The 14,464-nt window shown below is 45.2% G+C and overlaps 1 long non-coding RNA gene across 1 annotated transcript; it reads left to right on the top strand.

Annotated features, from left to right (window-relative positions):
* Positions 1-1,470: 1,470 nt before the first annotated feature.
* Positions 1,471-3,094, top strand: LOC111732695. The gene is made up of 3 exons (XR_002777658.1): positions 1,471-2,297; positions 2,471-2,709; positions 2,879-3,094. It is a non-coding gene; the product is annotated as an uncharacterized LOC111732695 (long non-coding RNA).
* Positions 3,095-14,464: the final 11,370 nt, after the last annotated feature.

Genomic DNA, 14,464 nt, shown 5'->3' with positions numbered 1-14,464 from the left:
AATCCGCGATGATTCACAAAAGTCATCCCTTTTTGCCTCTTTAATTCTGAAATTCATGTATACCCTCACCAGTAGACCTACTTGGGAAGGCCTGGTCCTGTAATTAATCCATGTCACGGGAAGATGTAGTATCGGCAAAATTTATGAGTGAGTTTGAGCTGCTGTGATGAGTAGGGGCACCTCAGTCTGTGTGACATAAATTCCTCTGCTAATTGGATTGCTGGAGCTAATCAGAAGCCAGAAAGGGAATAAAAAATCCGCGTTCCTCCTGCCGCTGCTGCTGCCGGCTGATAAAGCAGACAGCTCCTTTCAAGACAGGGGTGCCGGGATTGAATCCTCACGAGAAGGTCTTACTCTAGATGGCTATCTCAAAGGTGACGCATGCCTTCTGTCACCACGCCAGGAGGAGATAGATGGAGCAATGGGAGAAAAGAGTAGAGTGATTCCAAAGAGATTTTACTACTGAATCTCAAAAACAGAGTGAATGGGGGAAAGAAAAAAGGTTAGGCAAAGGGAAGGGGGCCATCCAATGGCCTGAGAGAGTTAGAAGCTTTTTTTCTGAAATGAGGAGCCACGCCTTGGGACACGTGAGCATGTCTGACATCCACTTGGGGGCATAACTTTAGGGGGCCTCATCTCCACAGCCAGGACTCGGAGCAGGCAGGAGAAATCCATCCGTAGCTTGTCATTTAACTTAGGACATCCTTGTGCCCACTTCCCTGAAGGTGAACGAGCCACAGGGAGGGTACAAATTCCATTCAACACTAGGGCGAGAGCAATTCAGGAAATTCAGTGGAACTGCTCGAGCTGTGGGGCACGTGAGGGAAAAAGACCAAGGTGCGACATTTTTCGCCTGCTGGAAAACCCTCCGCGGGTAGCAGCCGAGAGTAAACGCCCATCGGCTCCCACCTGCTTTTCAGGTTTTAGATGAGGGCAGAAAAAGCAAGTGTGTGTTCAACGTCCTATGTCCCTTTTTCTTCAAGGATAAACAGTTCGTTCATTCCAGCCCAGAGTGCGAAATGTGCATGCAAGAGTACACCAGGGCACGGCTTAGACGCTGGTGGTCTTTATCGCCTCTTTGCTTGTCTAAGGTCCTACCACTTCTCCGTAGAGGAAAATGTATCCCCAATTGGTTCCACCAAGCTGAGCGCCCTGTAGTTATCTTTAAATTCCTCTTTTTGTCTGTCCGGTGTCCTTTCCTCTCTGTGATTACCACTTCTTTGCCCGTATTTCTTCTGGAGCCCTCTACGCACGCTAAATCCTTAGCCATGATGAGTAGGCAGCAAGCCCCTCTTGTACACAACAAAGACTTCTATTTTTTTTTTTCTCTTTCTTTCTATCTTTTGGGCGACACGATAAAAAATAACCCTGTATTTATGCAAATTGCAAAGTAGCGTGTGATAATGAAAACAAAACAGGGCTGGCCCGCAGCCAAGACATGGCACTGACGGGGGCTCCCGACCATTTGGCTCTTGATTCTTCAGGGAAAGCAGCTGTAGAGAAAGGAGAATACAGAACACCCTCGTCACACGCGCGCTCCCACGCGCACACCCTCGTTCCCACGCATTCCGGTACCGTCACCTCGGAGCCAGCAAGACCTGGGATCCAAATGAAGTTCTGCTTCCGACCGCCGCCAGCCCTTCAGCGTCGTCCCCCACGAGCCTCCCTGCCCCCTGCTCCTGATTCCCTTTCAGGAATTTACAAACATTTTCCGCAGATCAATATCTGTATTGATTATTCATTGTGAGTGAGTCGTGTGTCTTTGGTGATCCAGCTTGCAGAGGTTGCAGCCAAAGCCTGCTGCAGGGGGGGAAAAAAAATAACCGAAGGCGAGAGGGACCCAGCTTCTGCTGGGTCTGAGGCTGTCGGCAACACAGAAAGGAAGAGGAAAAGAGGAAAACGCTGGAAAACGAAGGAATGGACACGGGTGGAAGAGAAAGAGGGAGCAATAGCAAGAAAGACGAGGCGATGGCTGGATATCTCGTTCCAGGGACCTTGGTGGCTTGGAGGGAAGCCTCATCTTGGGTCTGCTGTTCTGTGTAACATGCAAGTGGACTCACTCTGCTCTCGGAGTGAGAAGTGACTCACAGTTTTGGTATCTCCTACGTAAGAGCTTTGGGGGGATTCCTTGGCTTGCTGACAAGGAAAGGCAGAAAGCAGCAGCAGTGAGGTAAAACACCATTGCTTCCAACTGCCTTGCGGAGGATATGCAGTCGCTTGGTTTGACTGGAACAGCTTGCAGCTCTCTGATGGCACGCGGAGGGAGAATAATTAAAAAGGCCAGCATCACTTACTAAGTGAGTAAACACAAAGCCGTTCCAAACGTGCTCTCCAGCTAATGAGAAGCTGTAATTTCTTATACTTCAAGGCAAAACAAGACAGTGATGGGGCTCAGTGGAGTGTGTGTCTGCGTGGATATGGGGGTGGGGGTGGAGATAAATCGACTAATTGTTGGCAATGTTTAAAAAAGGGATTACTGGAAAAGACAGTGAAATGATGACAGGAAAACATCTTGGATCAGAGCCAAAAAAAAAAAAAATCGAGGCAAATCAAGTCTGCAGCTCCGAGAAAACACCCGTCGTTTCTGTCGGAGACTCGGATAGGAATTGCCCGGTGTTCCTCAGCCGAATGTGGAATATTGTGTGGGCACCAGGGGACAGGACCAGGGACCACCACGGTGTCCAGAGGAAGGAACCACGGCATGCCAGGGTACACAGTTATGTCATACTTTGAGAAAACAAAACAAAATAATAAAACCAATCTGTCCTTTCTTTTTAATTGGAGCTCCTGCTCGCTCAAAATTGCTTCAGTCTATTAAATGCAACCCCTAAATGTGCCTTCTGATAATAGGAGCTGCTGATTCTCTGTCTGTTTCCAGGAAGCTACTGCAATGTTACGAAAATATGCTGGAAAAGAAGGTTGAGGAAATTCAGTTTCCTGTTCATTGGGCTTTTGGCAAAAGGTACCAAGTGATTTTGTCTTTGCCATGTGGACCGCCATGTGGGAGCTAGTTTGGGATTCCTCTTCTGTTGTCACCCAGCTGTGGCTTGGTGAGTCCAAAACCAACCACAAATAGGACTCTTTTAATACAAATATGCACAATAAGAAATAAAATGAATCGGATCTTCTTTCTTTCTGGGTGTTAATCGAACTATCTGGTTTTCTTTCACATGGATGGAGTTGGGGCATTTTTTTCCCCCTGGGATGGAAGGTCAATAGATGGGATGTCCTCCTTTTGACTAAGGTTTTGCTCTTCATTTTTGCTTCCCTATTTCGGATTCCCCAGTACATTGCAAGTTTCCTGAGCAAGAGAAATATATCTTGCAGATGTGAGCCTTGGAGACTCAGAGGAGGAGGAATTAAGCTGGTCGTGGACGACTTGGGCACCTTACATTGCATTTCTTCAGCATTCACAGAGACCTGTGTCTGGAGAGAGAGAGAGAGAGAGAGAGAGAGAGAGAGAGAGAGAGAGAGAGAGAGAGCGCGCGCGCGCGCGTGTGTGTGTGTGTGTGTGTGTGTGTGTGAGCATCATGTGGAGTGTGTGCTTGCATGTGTGTGGCTCTGTGTTTGTGTGTCTCTCTGAGAGGGAGAGAAAGAAAATGAAGTCAGAGCAGACAGAATGTTTGGGCATTTATGTGATTCATGCAGAGAATGTTCAATGCTGCAAGGCAGACAGCCACCCATCCCTGGACTCTGCGGCTCTGGAGGGCCTGTACAGACCTGATCTGAATGTTAAATGCAGGACGAAATTAGCATACTAACCAAGGATGTCAACCCCTCCTTGCAATCAGTAAACGGCCGTCTCCTCACTTTAAAGCCGGCATCGCCATGTGCGCCAGCCACTTAACCATGTCCTCTGTCAGGTCCTTTTTTGTGTTTGTTTTTTTGTTTTTGTTTTTTGATGAAAGACTGGAAATTCATTAATGAGGAGGGAAGGAAGGGCTTCAAGGGGCTGTAATGAAAACAAATGATCCTCTTTAAACCTCATGACGGCCAAACCCGGGAGGTGGGGGTTGATTTCTGCTCTGGGGCTGGGGAATAGGAAATTCCACAGACAACAGACCACTTGACGAGAGCCCAAGAATGCATTGCTTGGGAATTTCTTCAATGTGGTGAAGACATGTCATGGCCAGTATGTCTGTGTTAATAAAACTTAGAATGAGCTTCATCTTCCTAAATCTAAAGTGCGGTCGACCAGATGTCTTTCCATTCCGTCATAGGTTATCAAAGTTTCTTGACCTTGTGAGGGTAGGAAGAGCCTTCTGGAATCTTTTAGTCAATTGCCCAGCTTTTGAAGCAATACAAATTTTTCTTTTGGGCTATGCATTATGTTTCTCCCAAAGGAAGTAGTTGCTTTTATTTTAATCTCTATCATACAAAGAGGCACACAAAGGAAAAGAGTTGACTTCAAATTCTGTAGAGTCAGCCCCACACTAAAATAGACGAGATGCTGCCTCGGATTTAAGAATCAAGCACTCCACTCTAAGTACCCTGGGCTGAAGAACATTTGTTCGCTTTTTCTTTATGTTAGCCACTCTATCTTCAGAAACAAACTTCTTCTCTTCCGTTGTATTGTATGGTTTGGCTTTAAACCAGGGGTCATACACTCTGAAATCTCCAGGGACCTGGAGGCACCATGGTGAGAAGGTAATAGGGAGGAGTGGGACATGGGATGAACTGGAGACGGAGCCACTCAGGGGAATAAAAGTGGTGCTTTGTGTTTCCTGATCTTCTATGATGTTCTCAGAGGTGACAGAAATTGCTGTGTTTAAATATATCGATTTTGAAATATTGGCTCATAGCGTTTTTTGTTTTTGTTTTTGTTTTTTTTAATAACAATCTATAGGTCAAACAAGACATATTTGTGAGGAGAATCATAGCCCACAGCATGCCAGTTTGCAATCTTTCTTTTAGTCTAAAATATCTAGCGGAAGTGTTTTTGTTTTTATTTTTAAATCTCGGTCTATCTGTAAAATATTTTACTTTATTTTAATTAAAAATATGGATATTAGCAACTGTATGGCAAACATCACGTGTGCTTTGTTGAACCAAGGAGGAAGTGCTAATTTAAAACAATGAAGAGGGGAAGGAAATGGATGTCTGTATGGCCTGCTTGCCTTGTGGTCGCTGGCATCTTAGCAAGGCATGGTGCAATGTCATCTTTATCTAAGGGAGTGATCTCCATGAAGGTTTTTCCAAGGGTCAAAACTGGGAAGATTAAATATCTAGAAAGAAATGTGTTTGCACATTTTTCACATGTATCTCCATCAATTTTGAAAATGCTTAGTAATTAGTGCTATTTTAACATTTTTAAAGAATTAAAATTTTTTTTTCTTCTTATTCATCCACAGAACTCTGTATCTCAAGTGGAAAAGGCACCTCAGCAAATGGCGAAGGGCAGCAAGAAGGCCCTTCTTCTCACACAACTGTACAGGGCTTTCCGACTGCCAAGGTGCTCTTCGCAAACATCATCCTGTTTAAATCTCACCCCAACCAGGCAATACAGATAGTATTTTGCTTATTTTATAGGTTAGGACACTCAGGCTCAGAGAGGTGATGAAATTACCTGAAGCTGAGAGCTAGTAAGAGGCATTCACTAGGGTTTTCTGAGTCTTAATCTGATGCCATTTTATTATTCTCCATAGGTTCTCAGAAAAATATCCTCTACAGCAGGGGCCTCCAACCCCTAGACCACGGTTGGGAGACCGGTCCATGGCCTGTTAGGAACAAGCCCGCACAGCAGGAGGTGAGCAGTGGGCCAGCAAGTGAAACTTCATAGTGTTCACGGCTGCTCCCCAACGCTAGCATCGCCACCTCAGCTCCACCTCAGATCGCCAAGCATTAGATTCTCATAGGAGCACCAGTCCCTGGGGCCACGAAGGTTGGGGACCGCTGCTCTACAGTATCCCTGACCCAAGGCTTCCTCTCTTCCTGATCTTCTCTCATCTCCCACTTTACTTCCTCACGACGAAGGAGTCATCTTGTAGTGCGTGCAATCCGTGGTCACGTGCAATTTGAAAATGCCCCTGGTCTCCTGCCAGCAATTAAGGACTCCCGTGAAATTCCAAATGGCAGTGGCAGAAGCCCCCCTTAGCTTTCCATTCCCCACTATTTGCTCCAATCTCTTTCCTTCTGTTGAAAGTTGCATTTATCCACAGGCCGGTCTACACGTGCACTGTCTTTACTTCTTCACCCTCTTTTGCATCTCCACACAGAGCACTCGGCTTTCACTTCTATTTCCCCATTAAAACTGCTCCAGGTTATTAATGACCAATTAAATTATGCTTTCCTTCCCCGCGTGACTGGATTCCATTGACCGCTCCCTCCTCCATGACACTCTTCTCTGTCATATCTGAAACTATTCTGCGTTAGATTTTCTCCTTCACTTATGGCTACGTCATCTCAGGCTTTACCTCAGACTTGTCTTCCTTTCACAATTCCTTAAACATTAGTGTTTCTGAAGAGAGTTTCTATTCTCAACTGTACATGTTTCACTTTGTGTAAACATAAACCTTCGACTTCAGTAGTCATCTGTAAACTGATTATCAAATTATCATCTCCGACACAAACCACTCTCCTGAACTCAGCCTCGGGTATCTGGCTGCCTGCTGACCTCTTTTCAGGATGGTCCACGGTGCCCCCAACTCAATACACCCCAAACTGAATTCATCGTCATTTGCAAACCTGCTCCTCCTTCCACATCCTTTATTTCTCTTTCCTCTTACTGCCAGCTACTTTTCAAGTTTTATTATTTTTTTTTCAATTCTACCTCCCTGATTCCACTCTAGCCTCTCTTTCACTATATTCCTATTGCTCCTCCTTTGGTTAATTTCCTCAGTGGCTTTTCAAACAGCTCGACTGTTCTTCACTCTCAGATGTGCCCCGCCCACAATGCGTTCTCTGTCTACTTCTAATTGATCTGTAGAAAGTGCAGATATGCTGAGGGTGTTCACCTCTGTGAAATCCTTCAGTAGATTCCATCTCCCTAACGTGGCCTTCAAGGCTCCTCATAGCCCGGGTCTTGTCTCCCCCTAGCCTTCTTTCTTGAAACTCTTCCATTCCCCACTCTTCGCTCTAGGTCATTTTCCATGCCTCTAGGGTTTCGCTCGATGTTCCCGGCTCCTGGAATGTTCAGCTCTACCATTTTCTCTTGGCCAACTCCTTCTCCGCCTTCAAGATGCTGTTCTAGGAAAAAGTATTGTCTACCCGCTAAACCTCCCACTTTGGGTTATGTGCTGCCATGGGCCCTCTACTCCTGCTTCCCTGTCTCTCAGCATTTAGCCCACTTTTCCAATAATCGGGTTCTCCAATTTCATTATAAGACACTTAAAGGCTAAGACCTTGCCTTTTATCCTTGTGTTTCCAGAACCCAGCACAGGTCCTGGTATAGACTGGGTGCTTAACCAATTAATATTACTATCTTTATTATGAATATAAGAAATACAATTTTATTTTTTTTAGCTAGAAGACTACAGCCACCTCCTTCCCAACCAAACTGAGGGAAATACAGCAGCCCATTTCCCACAGTGAAAAAAAAGATTTCCTACAGTGCAATTCTCACTTACATCAGTTTTTTTGACTTCTGTCAGGTGAGAAATGAACACTGGGGTGGTCTTTAGGTGTTTGCTGATGTGGTAGAAACTTTGGAGTTAATTAGAAGCTCTGGCTAAAGCTGAACTTCCTTTGCAGAGTTCCTGGGAGGAAATACTAAATTAACAGTTCAAGGTTACTATTAGAAAAATAGCCTGTTACCCTTAGGTTATGCCTCAGGGAGCTTGTTCTCTCTGCCATTCCTAAGATGTTTCTACTCTCCTTTTGACGTGACTACATCTGCCACCTTAAGCCTAGTCTTTCCAACAAAAGTGAAATCTCTTGAGCTCAGAGACTGCTAAATGCTTCTTTTGCATATATCCCAGCAGCAGTAGATTCTGGATCACTCAATTAATACTGGTTGAATGGAATAGTGAGAAAATCTGCCCACCGTAGAAGAAAGAATGAGGATGGTTTTGTAAGTTCCTGTCTTCCATGGAGTAGAACGTGGCATAAGATCACTAGTACTGTAGCTCCATGGCAGTACCAAGAAATATTTCAAGACATCATTAGGAATTCCTAAATTTATAAAAACAGTTGGTTCTCATTATTCATGATAGTTATGCTCTATAAAGTCACCACAGACTCTGAACTGGCAAACAGCAAGCCACTGCTCCTAGGGGAATTACAGAGTTAGGTTCCTTCAAGCCTCTGGTGACGATATTTTTGTCACCTGATAAATATGAAACCTTTTGTGTGTGTGTGTTTCTATTTAAACACACCTTATTTAATATGTGTTAATTTATTAGCATTTAACTCATTGCCAATAGCACTGTAAGTCACGCCTGATTGAAACCTCTTTAATGCACGTGTTTTTTCCACAAGGCACATCACCACCTTCGTGAGTTTAAGAACACTCAACAGCACTTCAGCACTGTGCTTGGGAGGCATTTTAAACGGATGAAATGTGAAAAACATGGTACTAAACAGGCAGTGATGATAAAGAAAACTTGTTTACAGTGTGAGAGTTGAAAAAAGGCAGAGAAAGTTGTCTTATTCGACGTCAGGTGGAAATGTGCACATTGGATGACTCAAAATTCTAGCCTCTTTGTACATGTCCACAAATGACCACGAAAACACTGCCAAGAATTGCTTTTGGGGTTACAAATAAATTTAAGAGAGTAGGAGGATTTGCAAATACAGAATCTGTGAATATTGAAGACTGACCGTACTACTAGAATATATTGATAAAAGAGTAAAACTTTTGCTTATTTCCAAAAAGAGACTATGATGACCTTGTTCACTGCACGGTTCTGACTTTGAAGTCCATTCTTTCATTTATACAAAACTTCTTTCTGGAAAAGAAGTTTTCACTTACTTAGACCTCTTTGCATAAGTGACTGCCACTCATTAGAAGTTGTTTGATTGTTGGGTGTTGGGTGGTGCATTTTTCTCAGAGAAACAAAGCTGGCTTGCTGTGATGACACGCAAAGGCTGGGTGATCAGTTAGACTCCGCTGCCAGCTGGGAGAAGTCCCTCGCTGCCAGCTCTCCAATGTTTACGATTCAAAGGTGGCCTTGGCAAAATTACAGATGACTCATGTTTTGCATCTTTGCTCATATGAAGAGGATTTTACACGATTGTCTTAAGAGTTATTTTTTCCGAGCTAAATCTTGCTCTCTTTGAGTGATATCTTCACTTGTAATTCATATTGCAAGAGTTGCTCAGAAATTCACTTTTGCTATTATTGATTCCCATCTGGTGGCAAAGAATGGATGCAGAATTCTAAAACACTATGCTATCCTTTTCACACAAGCCAAAGACACAGACACACATGCAGTTTAGAAGTCAGGAAAAAAAGGTAAATCAGAAATTTAGAGTGTAAACGAAAGAGAAGCATGGCAAGATTTCAGGCAATGAGAGTGTCGAGAGGAGGCTCTGGAAGGTCTTACTATACCTCACTGCAAGTGAGTTCAGAGTCGGCGCCAGTAGGATTGGAGTCCCTGTTATTTATTCGCACTGGGAATCTAACAAATTGGGTAACCTCTCTGAGAACTGGTCCCTCTTCTGTGAAATGGAGACCATGACACCACCCTCCAGGAATGACTGTGAGGATTAAATGAGATGATTTTCATAAAGTGATGAGCTTGAAGTCTGGCAGAAAAAGACTGTGAAAATGGAAGTTGGTAATTAATTATTGCTTTGCTATAATTTTCTAGGTTGCTAACTAGCCATCTGCCCTGACTTCTGTAATGCATATTCACGGAAACTAGAAAATTAGAGTTGAAAGATCTGTTCTAGGTCAACTTCCTCATTGTGTAGAGGAGAAAACTGAGTGAGTGGGATTCAACCAGCTTAGCATCGCGTAGCTAGTCAGGGCGGAATCAAAAGGAGAACCAGCTCCCTGGAGCTCATTTCACAACTATGCGGCCAAAGCCCAGATTTCCCTGCTACATCCTCCTTCCACTCCTATCCACTATCTCTCAGCCCCACCTCCCCGACCCCAACAACCTGGTGACCACTGCTCTGTGGGTTACTATCTTCGTTGGCAGAAAAAGTTGGTGCTAAATGCATCAACCAAGTAGAATATTTTAGATCAGAAACCACGGAACGAGAGTTCTCCATGTTTTTTGGCGGTAAATGTAAATGGCAAGGGCGGATAATGTTCACGGCGCGATAAGGTAAGACAAAGCAAAAAGGATCACAGAAGCTATAGAAGGCATTCTCTTTTTAAGAGCGATCGATTATTTCTGCAGTTCTCTGTAGCAATTTGCGAGATACTCCCTTGGAAATGCCCACAGGAAAATGCCACTGGATATGTAAACCCCAAAGCTTGTAACTGATCACGCAATGACCAGACAGGAGAGCTGAGCTGGACAAACTGGATGAGGCTGCTTAATTTACACCAAGCCTGTCTGACTGAGTGGAGCGCAGGCTGAAAGCGGGCTGTTCCAGGAGGCAGCAACCGTTCCATCAGTGTGGAGGTGTGACAAGGTGGTCCCGGGGCCCTTGCAGGAACTGGGCGGTGCTATGGGACGGTGGATTAAGTGGCATTCAAGCAAAAAGTTATATCCAGCAGGACGGTGGCAACGGCAAAACAAGCTACGATGTGCACATGAGTCCTGAAGGTGAAGCTGAGGTCAGAGTCTGGAGTGTGTTGTCAAATGAGAGAGGGGTCTACTACTGTGGTGTTCAGCTAAGGGAGCTGGGTGCCCCAGATGGCTGCAGAGGCAGCCAGGTGGAGCCAGCATCGCAGCTCTGGCTACCCAGTCCCTCCCCCGCTGACTTGGGCTAGAGAAGCAGGTATCAAGATTAAGAAGTGGTTAGGCAGGCCTGGTGGGATTAGGGGACTTTTACCCATTTCATCACCTAAGAGAGAAGCGTTTGCCACAAATCGTTTATATTTATCTTTGAGCAAATCACAATATTTCATAATTGCTATTGGGAGGCAAATCCTCCTTTTCCTCCTTGGCTGTGCCCCCTCACTCTTATTCCTCATCCATTTTTGTCCTCATGCTACTCATATCCAATTGAACTGATGAACCACAAAAGCTGATATAAGATGTAACTTCATTAGAATATCCTCCTTGCAAAAGATCTGGAACTGTATTTAATCTGCCAAGGTAATAGGTTTAAGTGAAACACAGCTGACACATCCAGCCCACTAAGCTATTATATTTGCATTTTATATTGAACATGCCTGCAATATTCTTTTGGGTAGATGGAATTGACATTTCCATATGATGGTAAATGCTAAATTGTGAATAGCTTTCATCAGGGTTTTGCTTCAGCAATTCCATTATCCTATAGGCATAGAAAAATATCACAATAAATACACGTAAGCATCCAACACAATGTGCTTTTATGGTACAATCTGTTTAGTGGCCTAATTTGGATATATATGCAACATCTTACTTATCCAGAATCCACCTATTTAGCAATTACCTTACTTATCTGCAATTAATTAAAAAGAAAAGCTCTACAAAAGCCAGAAAAGTTGTCACCGAAATGACAGGCATGGAAGTTCAGGGATGTTAGAGAGACTCTTAACTATTCAGTTTCAGTTGGATGCGAGGCTCCCTGCCAATCCCCTTCCAAGCATCAGGATTGAATGCTACGCTGATGGCCGGGAGCTCTGCACCATGCCAGGCTGCCCTCCCTTGAAAGAAAGGGCTGTGAAAGCAGGATTCGCGATCTCTTTTTGAGCACAGGATACTCCTGAAGGTTAACGGGTATGTTTGTCCCTGTAGGGAATGGGAAGTTAACCACAGGCCCAATAAATGTTGTTGCTTCTGCATCTGAATTTTTTTTTTTTTTTAGTTTCCGGGGACCCCTCCTAATTCAGCCGCCATTTCCTTAGAGGGTACATGAAAATATATGAATTGAGAAGTGAAGGACAAAGTACTGAAGGAACCCAAAGAATGCCAGGAAATGTTGCCTGTCACACCATCGGAGCTCTAAGATTTAACGGCAGCAACCGCAGGGATTTCTACATCTCTAAGAACGGCTGAAGAGCTGTGGAGAGATCAGCTGGGAGTATTTCTGAGTGGCAGATGATGGAATCTTTTAGAAAATATTTGTATTGAGGAGAGGGTCAGGCATATACACTAAAGCAAAATGACATGGTAATCAAAGGGGTGGGCAGATTTGGGGCACAAGGTGCCTTCAACCATGAGGATGATCCTTCTCTCCTCCTTCTTCCTTCCTTCCAGGCCAAAGCCCAGCATACGGGTCTGAGTCCTGGTGACAGGTGAAAGGCTCAAGAACTAGTTTCACACAGAGCTTCTTTAGTGGTGGGACGTGACAGCCAGGAGCACTTTGGAACCAAGGCACGTGAACATGGAACAGAAGTTCAGAGAAGAGAGTCTTTCCCTGCAGAGCAGGTGGCAATGGGAAAGGATGAGAATGGGAAAGAACTGAGGAATTTCAACCTGAAGGAGACACGGGACTCATGGCCGCATCAGCCCCAGCTTTAGCAGGCACCCCTTAGTGGTTGGCATGGTGACATGGGATATTACCAGCTTTGGCATCAAGGAGAAGCTGGCAGGCAGCAATGCCACCAGCTTTGGGAATGATGGGAGGCAGTGCTTCTGCATGGAGAGCGGCCAGGTGCCCCCATAGCAGCTGTGACAGTGGTGAGGCACATTCATGAAGATCGATGAGTGGCCGAGGACTCAGATCGGTGGGGGCTGAGAGGACTTGTGCGAGCACACATGACATCCCCCCTGCCGATTACTTCCCAGAGCACCTGGGGAAGATTCTGAGGAGGATCTTCCCCAGGTGCTCTGGGAAGTAATCGGCAGGGGGGATGTCATGTGTGCTCGCACATGAGGTCCTACAATTGTGGGGGTCAGAGATGCCCACATTAAGAAGGCCCTAGCTCCATGCTGCTGTGACCTGGAGAAATCAGTTATCTCAGCAACTTATACCTCGAAACCCTGTGACAAAAGGATGGGTATCAGGAACATGACACTGCAGGTGGTCACACTCTATTCACACGGACATGATAACTGAATCCGAAGCTTCCATCTCCATTTTCCCCAAAGCTAGTAGTAGTTACTACATTGTTCTCTATTTGCTTGATTTACTTATCTGTATCTTCTCCTGAACTGTAAGCTCCTTGAGGAAAGGAACTATATTTAATTCACCTTTAGATTCCCACTTCTGAACATTGTGCCAGACAAACAGCAGATGCTCGAATATTTGTTGGATGAATAGATAAATAAATCAAGAGATGTCACAAATGAGAAGGTCATCTGTGATGAGGTTATATAAATTAATGAAGACTGTGTCCAAGTGCCCAGAAAGAAGTGGAAGACCCCACTCGGAGCTCTGTAGGGGCTGAAGGGAGTTGGGGGAATACGTAAAGACCAAAGCTGGCCCCTACATGAGCTCTTTCAGAGCCTTCTGGAACCTCACCAGATTGTAGCCCCTAGTGATGATCTAGGTGTTCTAAAACAGGTCCCCATGACTCTGTGAGGAGCAGAGAGGGTGGCAGTCCCGTACCCCAAATACTTTAAGGACTCGCTAACTGAAAAAGTGAAAAGGGTAAGAAGAGTAAGGGTCCTGGAAGGTGAGAGGAAATGACAAACTTTTGCTGCCTCTTTGGATCTGTGAGCTTCAAGAGGGCTGAATCCTTGGGCTTAGACCAGGACTTGATATACTTTAGTGGGCTGCGGGCCTCAGGCAGCTGTGGGGTGGCAGACAGCAGTCAGAGCACGAGGCCGCTCCCCCGTCTCCTCTGATCACATACCGAGAAGGCCCGCTCTTCTGTGGGCGGTGCCAGGCTTCCCAGCCAAGGGTCCTGGGTGACAGTCCTGGTGAGGGTGGTACTTTGGCCAGGTGAGCTTCACTGGCTGACAGGTGGTCATTTGTCTCTTGATTCCAAGCCCCAGAATTATGTATTCTATGAGATTGCTGGTCCATGGTGGTCCACGGAAGCCAGAAGTAAAGTGCTCCGAATACCAGGCCCTGCTGGCCGCATTTGGTGACCACTGGGGTATGGCTTCCTCCTCATGGCCATGTGCCTGTAGGAATAAGGCTTGGGCAGTAAAGGGCTCCTAAGTCATAGGATTGTGGGCCTGTATTCCCCAGAAGGATCTCCCATCTAGGTTGGGAGCTGTGAGTACAGGGCCTAGGATAAGAAGTATGGAGGTAAATGAACTGGGAATGCAGAAGCTGGGCTGACTGGGTCTCTGTGTAACCATCTGGCTCACTGCGATCACTGAGCCCAAAGGTGCTGGAGCCAGGCTTTAGGAAGCAGTTTGATTAAGCCTCTCACGGAAGGCAGGGTCTTTCCCAGCTAAATGGATCTCTTGATTAATCTAAACTTATTGTTAATTCCATCTTATTTGAGAGTGGGGGTGGAGGGAGAGATTTAGATGCTTGTATCTTAAAGTAAGTCTATATATTCTTCAGGTATGACAGCCTTAAA

The sequence above is a fragment of the Pteropus vampyrus genome, unplaced genomic scaffold (genome assembly GCF_000151845.1).
Source record: "Pteropus vampyrus isolate Shadow unplaced genomic scaffold, Pvam_2.0 Scaffold483, whole genome shotgun sequence".
NCBI lineage: Eukaryota > Metazoa > Chordata > Mammalia > Chiroptera > Pteropodidae > Pteropus > Pteropus vampyrus.
This window is presented reverse-complemented; position numbering and strand designations above follow the sequence as displayed.